Raw genomic sequence first — 11,818 nt, forward strand, 5'->3', positions numbered from 1 at the left:
CCCTCCTCGGTCGGGGAGGAAAGGTGTTGGGTGTTGGATCGGCCTGCGGACAGCCGCCAGGCGAACACCCCTCCTGGGCAGGAGAGGCGCAGGGCGATCGGGTCCAGATGCGGGTCCCTCCTCTCCAGTCCGCTCTCTCCCCGGCAGTGCACCGGAGCAAAGATGGCTCGCCTTCCCTCTTGTCGATTTTACACTGAGTAGCCTCCTGCTTTCACAGGCTCGGAAAACATGCTTTACCCTTTCACCATTGTCTACATTTCAGTTTAGCTTTGTATATTAAGCTGGGATTGCTAGGGGAGAATGCTTGAAAAAGAGATGAGAGCATACACCTTTTAGTAGTACCTACAACTGTGTTGCATAATGTATTGATTTTATCACTTATGTTCATCAAAATCTACTTATGCTGTTAACTATTTTTCCGACTCCACTGGTAATCACTCTTTATTGTTGATCCTTCATTTGTGGTAGGTCTTTGACTCCACCTTGCCCAAACATACTCTTGCTATTTCCTTTTCTGTTTTTTAACTGATCCATCCATCACGAACGTAAAAATGAAACAGATGTTTCAGAGAGAGAGTAAATTAAGACTAATGTACTTTTTGAGTTAGAGTCCTTTGAGTTATATCTCTTTATATTAAAACTATGCTATTTTTGTTTAGTTCCATTATCTTAATTTTCTTCTTTGCCTAGAATGTTATCTCTGGTTATTTTTTATTCCTTCATAATTGTACAGCCAATTATTACTGGTGAACTTATGAACATATCTCCCATTTTGTTTTTCAAAATTTGCTTAGACAGATAAAAAATGTACATGAAAACTAAATTGTCTATAACAGTGCTTTGTAGATCGCTAAAATACAAATATTTGGGCTTTAATACCTCATCCTCTAAAGAACTGTGTGTCAAACCACAACCAAAAATTAGCTTATTGGAGGTGATCACACATATTAGCTCGAGTGGCAGGTGTGAGGTGAGAGAAAGGGCATTTGGAAGATTCATCGTCTGGTTTCCTATAGTACCTGCAGGTCTAAGAAATTATGTTACGCCTTCTTCCCAGTTACAGAGAAACAAATTAAGGTAACTATAAACCAGGTGTCCTGAAGCTTAGTGTGCTTAGACATTGCTGTGGAACCTTCCTCAACATGAGGATCTCCTAATCCTGCCTCAAGACACTCTTGAAGGGGATATTCAAGAAGTCGAGTTTTTTGGAGAGTTTATCGAATACCCACAAGAGATTCTAATGCAGAAGTTTCATGTCCTTCTTGACTCCAGAGCCCAGAAGTATGCCTAAGGGGTTAGAAAATTGGCTAAAAATTAGTTTAAAATCCCAATTAGGGAGCACTGTGAAGTAATGAAGACATGAGTAGTGTCTACAGTGTATTTGCTACAGATTAGACAAAAATTCAAAGCAAAACATAAATTATAAGTCATTTATTTATCAGGTATTTCTACTTAGTGGCTTATACCAACAGGAAACGACTTAGGCTATCTTAAAGGTGGTATTTAGAGATAGTGAAATACTACTGGCAAAGCAAAAATATTGCACAACCAAACCTATCAATAAGATAGTTTAACAAAAGTTTACGCGGCGCTTATTAAGAAATACATAAGCTTTCCTCAGTTGTCACCAAGGTGCTGAGGCTGCCTTGCGGTGAGGCCTTCACTTCATCAGACCCCTAGCACCTTGTGGGCAGTCTACAACACAGCCTCTGTCTCCAAACTCTCCTGCATCTACACTGTCGTCATCCTGCAAGACAATGATGGATAAGGTCAATGCCATTATTAATGCTACTGGTGTCAATGTTGAACTTTCTGGCCTGGCTGGTTTACAAAGGCTCAGGCCACTGTCAACATTGGGAGCCTTATTTGCAATGTAGAGGCTGGTGGTCTGTCTCCAGCTGCTGTAGTTGCACCTTCTGGGGGTCCAGCCCCATCTACTACTTCTACCCCAACTGAGGAGAAGAAAGTGGGAGCAAAGAAGGAAGAATCTGAGGAGTCTGGTGGTTACATGGGCTTTGGTCTTTTTGACTAAACTGCTTTTGTTAACAGGTCCAATAAAGACCTAAACCTATGGAAAGAGAGAGAGAGAGAGAGAGAGAGAGAGAGAGAGAGAGAGAGAGAGAGGAAGGAAGAAAAGAAAGGGAAAGAAAAGAAATACATAATGCTAAGTCTTTTGCTGGATTTATCATTTCATGATCATTTTGAGGAAATACTAGGGAGGCTGAGCAAATCAGATTTGTTCACAGAACATATGCTATAGAGTTTGAAGTCACACATGTGTAAGCTATAATGATTCATAGAATTACATGAAATTATGTAAGATGAAAATAGGAAAGTCACAACATAGTGATGAGCTAGCTTTCCCTTTTTAATAAGGTAGTGGGATTTATCAAAGATTATCAGAGATTACTGAAATACAAAACCCACACTGTATTTGATAGTTCCAATTAAGTAATGCTGTGACCACATGAAACGGGTTATTCGTAGACTAAAGCAGAGTGAAGCAAAGTTTGTATGTTAACATCATTCTCAAAGAATTTAAAAATGGAATTTTTAAAGAGTTTTTGTTGTTGTTGTTGTTGTGTATGTGTGTGAGAGAGAGGGGGGGAGAGAGGGGGGAGAGAGAAAGGGAGAGAAAGAAAGAGTCTATAAGTAGGCGTGAACACATGACTGCAGTTCTCATGGGAACAAAAAGAGAGAATCACATTCCCCTAGACCTGGTGTTACAGGTCATTGTGCACTGTAAGCCACTGGATGTGGGTGCTGGAAACCAAACTGGGGTCCTCTGGAAGAGCAATAAGTGGCTTAAATTTTTGAATCATCTGTCTAGTCCAAAGAAGGCAACATATGAAAAACAAAACAACACTACGTGTTAAAAAAAAAAAAGAGAGAATAATATCTTTCCTGTGAATTATGTTATGACTTGAAATTCTGAGTAACCCTTAGCAGTTTTTACTTGAAACTTAGAAATTTTTCTCAAACAATCTATCTTAAATTTCAGTGTTTCCTTCTAGGTTCTTATGTCAGGTGTAATTAATCAATGCTGGTCAAGTTTTCTTTGTCACCAGGAAGAATACCCGTGTCCCCTCCCCTATACCTCCAACAGTCTGTAATGAATGGTGATTTTAATTACTCCAGAACCCCCAGCAAAAAAAATCTGTTAGAATCCCTGTAGGGATAACCTCTTGGATGAACCAAATTCAACATTAAATGTTGTATAATTCATCTACCAAGATATGAAGATCCATCATCAGAGAAGGTGGGTCTGTTTGGGAATTTATTTTAGCCCAGAAAAACCAAACTGTGTTTGTATGAATTTTCACTGATAGCAAGATCCCTGGGAAGACAAGTTATTTTTCAGCTTATTGACATTTAGCCACTTGGAGAGAAACTGACACATGTGTTCCAAAATAATTAATTTTGCTTAAAACACTCAGAGGCCTGTTTTTCTCAAGGCAGCCCCATGGGCTGTGTGGAGCTCTGCTAAGTCATACTTGACTGGACACCATCATTTCATTCCCATCTGGCAACAGGTGGTCATTAATATGAAATGTTAGACTAACATTGAAATGAAATCCCTGAATAATCAACCAGTCTTGGGGAAAGTAAAGAGGTTTGAAATGCTAGAAATTGATCATTTTTCTAAATAAACAAACCTTCCATCCCAACCTTAACAAGAGTAAATAAGTCATTGACATCAGCCTAGAAAGAAAGCTCCAGACCCTTTTGCTCTGTAGAAATTGATTCACCTGGAAGAATGGTGGGTACAGTTGATACTTGTAGAACTAGATGCAGGTTAAGTGCTCTGATAACCCACCCCAGTAGGCCCAGCAGCAAGGCCATAGGAATACATTTCAGTCTGCCGCTCTTCAAAAGAAACCTTCTTGGCAGTCCCTCAGAGGGAACCTTAGAGGGTAAGAGTCAAGCCCCTCTCAGCCTCCACCCTCAGTGGCCGCAGCAAGTTCTGGTGAGTTAGCTATCCAGCTCCTCTGTACCAATCTGTGTACCTTGAACCCTTAGTCAGAAGAAGTCCATACATACGCTATGGCTAAGGTGCAAATCAAAGCCAGGGCTTGCCCTAAAGAATGCTGAATTCTGCTCTAACACACTCCACTTGCTTTTGTCAGTGGTTTATTTAAGGGAGAGCCTAGCAGTGGAGAGATGCTTCACCTGGTAAAGTGATTGTCATGTATGGTGGCATGGACAGGTAAGGCATGTAAGAAAAGGGAAACTGAGTCAATGAAATCATTCCTAATGATATTCTGGATACTCATAGATCAGTGCCTGGCCCTATCATCATCAGAGAGACTTCATTCAGCAACTGATGGGAACAGATGCAGAGACCCACAGTCAAACATTAGGCTAAGCCAGGGGAACCCCAGAGAAGAAGGAGAGCAAGGGTTGTAGGAGCCAGAGGGGTCGAGGACACGATGAGAACATGGACCAGATAATCAACTAAGCATGCCTCAAAGGGGCTCACAGGGACTGATGCTACTACAGACACTGACCCTGGATGGATCTGAGCTAGGTTCTCTGGGTATACCTTATGGTTGTGTGACGTGGTGCTCTTGTGGGATTCCCATCAGTGGGGGTTGGTGCTGTCTCTGACTCTCTTGCCTGTGATTCGAACCCTTTCCTCCTGCTACATTGCCTAATGCAGCCTTCATTAGAGGGTTTGTGCCCAGTCTTACTGTAACTTGTTGGGCCATGCTTGGTAGATATTCCTGAGAGAAATGGGTTTTTTGGCATTGTCGTTGTTGTTGTTGTTTGCTTGTTTGTTTGTTTTGTTTTTTTAAGGAAAATGGAGGAGTTAATCTGAGGAAAAGGGAAGATGGGGGAGAGACTTGAGGGAGGGAAGGGAAGGGAAACTTTGGTCAGAGGACACTGTACGAGAATAAAAGTAAAAAAATAAATAAATAAAAGATAAAAGAAAAGCTACTTTAGTAAAATGTCTAGGAAAGATTTTTTATTAGATTAGGTATGAGTCAACACAAAACTTAAAGGGACTAGTTGTTGGCACTTTTGAAAAATTAAAATCTCTTTTCCCAACTGATTATTTTAAGTAGTCTATATTCATTCCCTAGTAAGGTATATTGCACAACTTTTTCTGTTTTTTAGAATAACTATACAAGTATTTTTTGTCCCTCTCTCTCTCTCTCTCTCTCTCTCTCTCTCTCTCTTCTTTTCTTTTCTTTTTCAGAACTAGGAATGAACCCAAGACCTTGTACATGAAAACTCTCTCCCCCTGGGCTAACAACCACAATTTTTTCTATTTGATTTTTTAGGAATAATGTTGCTGAATAGGCCTGGAATTCTCAGCCCTCCTGCGTTAGCATCTCAGGTGTCTGAATCCTAAGTGAGCAACATCTCGGTACCTGTCATTCTATTACTTAAAGCTTTATTCTAAAGATCATCAAAGCCCTTTGGAAGATAGTGAAGATGAGGATGGACTTTCATTGCCCGAACTTTGATATTCACTGTTACATTCAACTTCTATGAAAAATAAGGAGTTGTAACAAACAATTTTAATCATTTTTATAGAGACCTGATGATAGACCTTTCTTTTGTTGGTGTTGTTGGTTTTGGTCCTAAGTATTCAATGACAGTGTACAGGTGGTGAAAACTCTGTTTCTCATTCTCATTGTTCCCCATTCATTGTAGATCATCATACGAGCAAGTTCACACAAATGAGATTCACATTCCGATAGCTCTTGACTCCACACTCAGGCCACAGGTAGGTTCAGCTTCCCACTTACATTATTATCTCTCTGTGACACTCAAAGGTCTTTTTGAGATTTACACATTGGTGCCTCAGATTCACTTCATTTCTCATAATGTTGAGTGATAAATGAGAGCAGAACTCAAAACCAGTCTTTCTCATCTCTTGGGAACCCAAATAAAAATTATTTTCAAAGAGAAATGTGTCATTATGGATGAGTTTTTAACATAACGTACCACTGAAAGCTACTTAGACCTGCATAAGAATATCAGTTGACATGACAACTTGAACAATAGAAAAATTTCCCACTCTTAGAGGAAGAGCTACAGGCAAATGATGGATACTGAGAGGAAAGTCAGATATCCAATGCCAAGTGGTCATTCCAAAACATATGTAGATATGAGCATACCACATGAACTCAGGGCAGAGGGAGCATGTGGGCATGTGTGTGCGTAACAATGACTAAAGAAGAAACAAAAAGAGGCAAGGGGACGTAGGAGGAGTTGGAAGGGGAAAGAGAGGGTCTTGTGAAAATCTCCAAAACAAACAAACAAACAAACATCAAACTAAAAGAAGCAAAGAGACATGAATGTAGGAAAGGAATTCGCAGGCATGGAGGAATGACAAGGGTGAGAGACAAGAGGGAGTATGTGTGAAAATAATTACAGTGCATTATTTATGAATGTGCATTTATCAAAGAAGAACTTTAATTAATAACAGAGCATCCTGAGCAAAGTAAACAGTAGGCATGGCAACAAGGTCAGAGCAGAAATACCATAAATTGGAAATCAAGTGCATTCCATAGGCCCTGTCTCTAAAACTCTGATTGATTGATTGATTGATTGATTGATTGATTGATAGAATCATTGTATTAGTTGTTCAACTGCTTAAACTGACTGCTTTAAAGATATTCTCATTTGAAATATTTTATTTAAGTGTATTTCTCTTCAAAGTGTCAAAGCCTTAAATAAATCACCCATACAAAACATACATACAGAAACAATTTTTGACAGATCCATTTGGTCTGCTATGTGTATGGATGTACACATTTTTCCATCTCTTTCTATTATTTTTTTCATTTTTAAATTCACTTATAAAGTCCATTTTCCTCCTGGTGCCTTGATACACAGTTTGGCTTCATTTCCTGCTCTTCATGCCCACTTAAACCTTTCTATCCCCAGTATTTCCATTTCAACTTCCACATCCCACGGGTTCACTCACCCTTTGTGCTCCCCTTCCTTAAAGCCTCTTTCCCCATCTCATGCCCTATCTAGCTTCCCAGCCCCTACACACATTCACTTTTACACAAATACACACACATAAAAAACAGATGCTAAGGGCTCCATCAGAAACAAAAGTTCAGCGTTTATCTTTCTGGGATAGAGTTTCCTTCTCTGTATGATACTTTTCTGTTCCATCCATTTTCCCACAGATCTTCTTTTCTTTTGTCTTTGCCCCTGAATAAGACAACATTGTACGTTTGCCTCAAATTTTCATCCTTCATCTGTTGATCGGCATCTAGACTCCATTGCCTTGATATTGTGAAGAAAGCAGCCGACATGAATGAGGATGACTATGGGGGAACAAATGTTTCCAGTGCAGGATCTAGAATGCCTTGGTATCCAGTGGTGGTACTGCTGGATCCTTCAGCAGTTTTAATTTCAGCTTTTTGAGAAATCACCATGGTTACTGTCATAACTGCATTGCATGGCACTCCCACGAGAAGGGCTCTTCTTCTAATATGTTTATAGGTTTCACTATAACTGCGAACATTGCACACACTACTGCATGGGACTACCTGTATATTTATCATCTGTCCAATAAATCACAAATTAAAACTTGGAAAACACTAGCAGGTAGCCTTTATAGGTTAGGCTACTGAAACCATGAAGGACAAACACTGATGTCCTTTAAGCCCGTGTGATGTTTGTATTCAGTGAATGTTAATATATAAAATATATCACTCTACTCTTATGCACTGTCTCATGAAGAGGGCACATTAAATTTATGTTCTTGGCTTTACCATGTCCCTTTGTTGTAAGTCAGCCTAAAGATCCAGCCTGCTGTCTTGCCTGCAGACTGGAGCTCATGTATATTTGGTTTCTCTCAGAGCACTTTGCCAGGATCACACACTTCTAGAGTAAAGTTTCTCTCTTTAATTTCCTTCTCAAACAAATCTTTAACTGTCAGAGGTATTAAAATGGAAGTAATCTTTTACAAAAGCATTTTTTTGAGCACCCGCAAGGCCTCGTGACTTCAGATGCCACCGGAGCCAGCTGCCGATAGTAACTCAGATAACAACACATTTCACACAGCTAATCTAGTGAGGCTTTCTAAAAATATTAATAATAAAAATCCAAGTGATTGAATTCTCTACATGATCACAGCACAAGCTCGCAGGCTGCGTGCGTCATTGGGCTCTGGTTGCTAGGAAATCCATGAATAGAACCTAATATGCATTCAGCAACAGGCTGCCGACGCCATCCATCTCCACGGACGCTCCCTCAATTGCCTTTGAAATGACATTAAGATAACTTTGAAGCACTCACGACAAGCCAGAGCCAATGTGCACAAAGGAAGCAGACCATTTTTGGACAACCAGCTGCACTTCCTGTACAGCCTTTTGAAGTGCACTTTTTCATGTGTACTTTGTTCAGGTAGCGAGGGACTGAGGGAGAAGGCTGTATTGTAAAGGCAGATGAGGCACGAAGCAGGATTCAGATCCATGGACCTTGGAGACAGGTGCATACAAAGTCAGAATGTACCAGTTTGCCTACACCAACTTTATTTTCATGTTTTGTTTGGGGAAGTGGTTGGGTTGGTAATGATGATAATGATGATGACTGCACTGGCAGCGGTGGCAGCGGTATGTGTGTGTAATATGTGCAAGTGCATGTGTGCATGTATTTGCATATATGCAGAAGCCAGAAAGTCAATTGTAGTTCTTTTCCTCTGTCAAGCTCCACGATAATTTTTGAGTCCAGGCCTTCTACAGAACTAGGATATGACTAATTTAGCTAAGACGGTGTGATGGCTTGTATATTCTTGGACCAGGGAGTGGCACCATTTGGAGGTGTGACCTTGTTAGAATAGGGGTGACCTGGTTGGAGTAGGTGTGTCACTGTGGGTGTGAGCATAAGATCCTCACCCTAGTTGCCCGGAAGTCAGTCTTCCACTAGCAGTCTTTGGATGAAGACGTAGAACTCTCAGCTCTGCCTGTGCCATGCCTGCCTGGATGCTGCCATGCTCCCACCTTGATGGTAATGGACTGAACCTCTGAACCTGTAAGCCAGCTCACAAGCTCCAAGGAGCCAGCTGCCTCTGCTCCCCCAGCTCTGTGATTACAGATCCATACTGCTGTGTTTAGCTCAGATGTTGGTGCCGAGGATCCAAACTCGGATCTTCATGCTTACACGGTCAATCGCCTCCCCGGGCCAGTCCTCCTTAGCTTTTCTGAGGTTAACATTCCTCTCTCAGGAGACTAGTCACAGCCATGACCCAAAATGACTTCAGGCATGAAGGACCTTGCATCCGAAGCTCCTGATACACAGTGGCACAGTGATGTCACCGTCTTATCTTACACAGTAAGAGTTAGGTAGGAGGCGCGAAACCCTGGCAGTGCGTGCAGTAAAGTGAAAACTGCGGCTGGGGTTACTGCCCTCACAGTTACTGGAGTTAGATGACTAGCTGAGAAGGGGCTCGTCTCGTTTTAAAGCTTTGCATCGCCATCGTGGCCTAATGATAAAAGCAAATACAGTGTGTTTCTATGGGATAGTTCACCAACATCTCCAAGCGCAGTCGGCTTCACTCAATGCAGAAAGGAGGGGAAAATGCGGGTCCAAAGTCGTAGGCTGGGAAGAGTGATGGAGCTGGTCCCTTGCTTTCTCTCGGGGGTCACTTCCAGACTCGTCCACCACTTCCTATCAGCACATTGTGTTCTTCGTGTGACGAAGCTAATCACTGTGAGACAGCGATTCCCAGGTAGAGATAAAGGAAAGGAGAATCGGGAATAGCAAGAGGATGCTTCGAGGATTTTCTGATGAGCGTGAGAACACACTGAATGATGGGTGCTTTAAATGTTGAGCCTGCCTCTGCCGAGAGGCTCTGTGACCCTCCTCACATGGCTGTAGACCAAGAGAAATGGCAGAGCTCGGGCAGGAACACGTGTGCCTATCTCAGGAGGCTCAGGTCGGCTTCCAATCCCACCACTGAAAATAAGAAGTTTTGAACAATATCCCTTTTTTTTAAAAAAAAAAAAAAAAAAGGCACGATGAGTTAAGGAATTTTCTAAAATCACAAAACATATCTAACAAGGGAGAAGGGCATCAAAGAAGAATTAATGTGCTGGACACCATTTTCTGGTTCAAGGGTGGCAATTTCTTCAGTACATTTTAAAACATTCTCATGCTATTGTTATATTTGTTCAGGAAATTAAAAAAAAAAATCATAAGTGACATCCAAACAGCTACTTTCTGTTTTCTTCAGTGGTTCAGATGGAAAAATGTCCAGTTTAAACAGAAAATTACAAAGCAAGAGAATGGAGTCACACTGAGAGAGGCCCCGGCTTGATCCTGCTTCTGGCCTCGGCCTGCTGGGTGGCTAACTGGCAGGCATGTTGCTTTGCCAAGCTTTGGCTCCTCGTCTGAGAAATGAGAAGATCAAACCTACCTTTGCAACCTTCTGAGACTGCTGATGAACACCGCGCTAAGAAAAACGGACTTTCAGGACGTCCTGGAGGCGCTGAGCTCACAGAACCAGGACGGGGAAGGGCAAGAATCAAGTCTTCCTCCAGTCACGCACTCCACCCCAACTCCCAACCCCCAGCCACACCAGCGTTTTTTGGTTTTGGTTTTGATTCTGGTTTGAACTAGGGTCACCTGAAAGATTTCATCTAGAAGTGAAAATAAACAAGCAGAGTGACCCAGACTTTTCCCTGTTGCTGATTATCACTCATATTCACCGAAATGCCATGTGCAGTTCAAATCATTTGTCCCAACCTGGAAAGAGGGCTCAGTGGCTAAAGTGCCTGCAGCGCAGGTATGAGGAGCTGTATTTGCATCCTCAGAACTCACGTCAAAGCCCCATGTGTCAACATGACTGGGTAACCTTACCAGAGGCAGAGGCTGGGGAGCTCACTGAGCAACCAAACTAGCCAAAACAGGGTTTAATGAGAGGCCCTACCTCAGACAGAGAGGGGGAGAAAGGGAGGAAGAGGGAGGGGTGGGATTCCTCCAATACAACCCTTTACACAGACCCTCCCCCACACCCCTCCCTCTTCTCCTCTGAGAAGAAGAAAGCCTCCCCTGGGTACCAACCTACCCTGACAGGGCTAAGTGTATCCTCTCCCACTGTGGCCAGAGAAGAAGGATCCACAGGGAGGCCACAGAGTCAGGGACAGCCTTGCCCCCCACCCCCACCCCCATGGCTCCAATTGTTAGACCTGAATGAAACCAAGAAACACTTGAGGAAACGATCAATGTCCTTACTCATTAGGGAAATGTACCTTATATCGATCAGAATGGCTAAGATCAAAAGCTCAATCAACAGCACATGCTGGTGAGGATGTGGAGCAAGGCAAACCCTCCTCCATTGCTGGTGGAAGTGCAAGCTTGTTCAGTCACATGAGAAATCAACTTGGCAGTTGCTGGGAAAACTGAAGATAGGTCTACCTCAAGACTCCGCACACACACATACACACACACACACACACACACACACACACAATTTCTAATTAAATTTCTCTTTTGAATGTTTGAATTTAAGATTTATTTTTATTTATTTGTATGTGTGTCTCTCTCTGTCTGTCTGTCTGTCTGTCTGTCTGTCTATATATGCATATCTATTTCTGGTTGCCACAGAGGGCAGAGGGTGGTGTTAGATTCCCTTGAAACTAGAATCATTGGTGTTAAGAGTCACCCTGTTCAGGTTCTGGAAACTGTATTTGGGTCCTCTGAAAGATCACCAAACACTTTCAATCACTGGGCCTAAAGTTTTTAAATTTCTACCCTTAATTTTTTATTTATTCAGTTTTATAATGTAGTGAACCAGAGAGCAGGCTCAAGCCTTGGATGAGGCTGCCTCAGCATGGGGCGGGGGGGG

The 11,818-nt window shown here is 42.1% G+C and overlaps 1 pseudogene; it reads left to right on the top strand.

The window, feature by feature from the left end:
- Positions 1-2,032, top strand: part of LOC110316201 — a 151,493-nt pseudogene extending 149,461 nt beyond the window's left edge.
- The last annotated feature ends 9,786 nt before the right edge of the window (positions 2,033-11,818 follow it).

This window comes from Mus pahari, chromosome 2 (genome assembly GCF_900095145.1).
Source record: "Mus pahari chromosome 2, PAHARI_EIJ_v1.1, whole genome shotgun sequence".
Taxonomy (NCBI): domain Eukaryota; kingdom Metazoa; phylum Chordata; class Mammalia; order Rodentia; family Muridae; genus Mus; species Mus pahari.